This window comes from Marmota marmota, unplaced genomic scaffold, assembly GCF_001458135.2.
Source record: "Marmota marmota marmota unplaced genomic scaffold, marMar, whole genome shotgun sequence".
NCBI lineage: Eukaryota > Metazoa > Chordata > Mammalia > Rodentia > Sciuridae > Marmota > Marmota marmota.
The window spans coordinates 4,134,623-4,138,568 of NW_026000316.1; the positions used below are offsets into that span (position 1 = coordinate 4,134,623).

At 38.1% G+C, this 3,946-nt stretch overlaps 1 pseudogene; it reads left to right on the forward strand.

Moving 5' to 3' along the window:
• Positions 1 to 2,493: 2,493 nt before the first annotated feature.
• On the forward strand, positions 2,494 to 3,619 carry LOC107156232 (annotated as a pseudogene).
• The last annotated feature ends 327 nt before the right edge of the window (positions 3,620 to 3,946 follow it).

Here is a 3,946-nt window from a genome sequence, read left to right on the forward strand (position 1 = left end):
AAGAATTTTCATGTGGATGATCATAGATGAAGTATAAGCATTTACTCTCTGGAATTGCTGTGGATCTAATAGCCTGTAGCCTATGTGACTAGAATTTCTACCAAGTCAATACTGGTCTTCATTCTTAGGGATGTTTGACTCATACCGTTTATATTTTGGTCTGGTTCATTAAACATATAATTTATTGGTTATTAAAATGCCCTGCAGTATTTTTCCATTACAGAGAAATATAAAAAGTGATTTATGCTGCTTGTGTGTAAATTGATACATGTCATAAAGACAAGAGTTGTAATTTGTTTCCAAATAGTACTTCTTTACTATCAGAACCAGTTACAGCTTTCAAAGCCTAATCACAGAGAAAAATTTGATTAAATCTGTCAGTTGTATTGGTTTGGATGTGAAAAGCTCCCTTCATAAAATCTATTGCTCTAGATGGTGTGTACTACTCTTTTAGCCTTTAGTCACAGTATGTACCTGTGCAGGTTGACATATAAAAATGGACAAATCAGGGAAAAGAAAGCTTCTTTGACCACATGAGGTTATCTATTTCATGCTTTATTTCCCCAACAGTCTTTTCTAGCAGCAAGGCAGACAAGACTAAAGACAAATGATGAATCAAAGGAAGGACAAAATGAAATGAAAATGAAGGACAAACATGATAAGATATTTGCAAGGAATATCTCTTTGATGTTCTATCTATTGATCATAAACAAAAACCCAAGCCCAGAGGTTATGGTAATGGATCATCAAACCTCATCTTGACTTATAGTGGCTGCCTGAACTATTCCTCCCCAAACACCAATGTTTGCTTTTTCTAAACAATATTTCTCACCATAAAATAGAGCATTCTCATTGCAGGAAAAGGTCAAGTATGGATGAAACTCCTTTGCAGTACTAATGACTTTTTCAATCATATTTCTCCTTTGAATACATATAGCTTCTTTCCTTCCAGACTGTCCCTCATTTGCTTTTTGTTTCTCCCTTGCCAGCAATGCTAGAGCTACTCATACCATGATTCCAAGACAAATAAGGGGCTTGTCATTTTGAACCATAATTTCCATAAATAAGCATTTGTTGGATTTTAAGTATTTTATTATTAAATTTGCCATGTATTTGGTGCTCTTCTACTCCAAATAATATTTTGTAAGAGAATTTTAATACCACTTAGACTCCATTATCATAAATGAATGCCAGCAATGTTCTTAAGAGCTGAAAATTCTGCTGCTTCACCTTCTACAGCCATAAACTCATTCACCCTACCCATGCTAATGGGGCTGGATTAATGAAGCTTTCAAAAGCGCAACATTTGGTGAAAATTAGAGAAGTAGCTGAAGGACTGGTTATTTGCAAATTTACTAGCAAACAAGGTTGTGATTTTGGCTTCTTAGTAGCATGTGTGTAATATCCTGCTGTATTACCTCTAAGAGGCACTGCATTCAACTCTTTGTCATCCACACTAATGAAGGGGAACAATAAAATAGATAATACAAATCAGCAGGTGACTTCCTAATTTCCTCATTAACCTGGGGAGTGGAAAGAAAGGGATATAGGAGCTGCCACAAGAGAGGAATGAAACTTATGTTTTTTTTCTTTTTTTAAGGGTAGCCATAAGAAAAAGGAAATGCAAATGCACATGATTTGTCTGAAAACTGCTTACCTTGCCTGTTACCTGCTTCTCCCAAGAACCAGTATGCCTGCTAATCTCTTAGCTATCCGGCATGCTTACAGAGCTATTTCTCCTTCTTGCTCTTCATGTTTCCTTGCTCTAATACCTATCCCAAATCAAAGTATGCCTGTTTTGTGTCGCATTTCATTTCATCACTGCCTTATGCTTTCCAAAGTGATATAACATATGTGGTGTAATTCCTTCTCCCACAAGCGCATAGCAGATCACATTAATCAGATATGCCACTTTTTCTTAGGAAGCCCAGCATCAGCTACAAAGCCATTCTCCATAGTCCAGGCAGTCATTAATGTTTCAATGAAACAAAAAAGTATTCAATGAAAATTACATGATTTGAATACAAAAAATACTTCCATAGTTTCACAAAGGACATCTCAAGTATTATCATGAAAGCTCTTACACATTTCCAAGAAAGTGAGAAAGAAGATAGAAGAATCTCACTATCACTGTAGTTATATAGCATTGGAAGGATGAAAAAAAAAGAACTAAAATATTCTAAAGGCCTCAAGTAATTCAGATGGAAAGTAATAAAGTTGACTGATTTTAGAATTTTCTAAGTTAAGATAAGTATGTTAAAATACTTAAGTAACCACTAATTTTGTTATTAAAAAGATCAGTCAGTTCAAACTATTATAAGAAAGTAGAAACAAAGGAAATAGACAAGATAGGACAAGTAGAAATCCATAAGATAACATAAAGAAAACCAAATATCTCAGTAACCATTATAAACATAAATGGACTAAACTCTCCAACTAAAATACAAAGATTATTCAAATGAACACTTTAAAATTTCAGTTACATTTACAAGACTAGGAGCTGCCGCCAGCGCAGTCGCTTCAACAGATCCCCACCGGGAGCCAGAGCTGAGACCGGCCCGTGAGCTGCCACTGCCACTGCCCCCGCTGCCTCCGCCATGGGGAGCCGCATGTCCCGGGGTAGACTTCGAGTGGGTCTACACCGACCATCCCCACGCTGACCAGGACCAGGAGATCCTGGCAAAGTATCCAGAGATAAAATCCTTGATGAAACCTGATTCCAACTTGATATGGATTATAATTATGATGGTTCTCACCCAGTTGGTTGCATTTTAATTAGAAAAAGACTTGGACTGGAAATGGGTCATATTTTGGGCCTATGTCTTTGGCAGCTGCATTAACCACTCAATGACTCTGGCTATTCAAGAGATTTCCCACAATTTTGCGTTTGGCTACCACAAGGCACTGTGGAATCGCTGGTTTGGAATGTTTGCCAATCTTCCTATTAGGGTTCCATATTTGATTTCCTTTAAGAGGTATCACATGGATCATCATCGATCTCTTGGAGCTGACGGCATCGATGTGGATATTCCTACTGATTTTGAGGGCTGGTTCTTCTGTACCACTTTCAGAAAGTTTCTATGGGTTATTCTTCAGCCTCTCTTTTATGCTTTTTGATCTCTGCTCATCAACCCCAAACCAATTTCTCATCTGGAAATTATCAATACTGTGGCCCAGATCATTTTTGACATTATAGTTTACTACGTTTTGGGAATTAAATCTTTAGTCTACATTGTTGGCAGCATCCCTACTTGGTCTGGGTTTGCACCCGATTTCTGGACATTTCATGGCTTAACATTACATGTTTTTAAAGGGGCATGAAACTTACTCATATTATGGGCCTCTGAATTTACTCACCTTCAATGTGGGTTACCACAATGAACATCATGACTTCCTCAATGTTCCTGGAAAAAAACCTCCCACTGGTGAGGAAAATAGCAGCTGAATACTACTACAACCTCCCCCAGTACAATTCCTGGGTGAGAGTACTGTACGATTTTGTGATGGATGATACAATAAGTCCCTACTCAAGAATGAAGAGGCATCCAAAAGGGAAGCAGATACTGGAGTAAATATCACCACAGCCCAAGGAATTCCTCTCTGAAGCTTTAAAATAGCTGACAAAGTGAATTTTTTGCTGAAAACTGAAGATCAGTGATGCTTAGAAGCTATCATGACACAATTTCAAACTAGGATCTTCCTGCTATTAAGAAACTAATCTGGGGCTGGGGATGTATCTCAATGATGGAGCACTTGCCTGCAGCATGCCTGAGGCCCTGGGTTCAGTCCCTGCCATCGGGAGACAAAAGAAGAAGCAGCAGCAGCAGCAGCTACTCAGGCTTCAACAGACAGCCTTACCCCTTCATGCTCAGCTATACTCATTCACTGTATTGTCGTACCTGGAGGGTCTTCACCCATTTGTCATTTTGTAAACATATCATAAAGA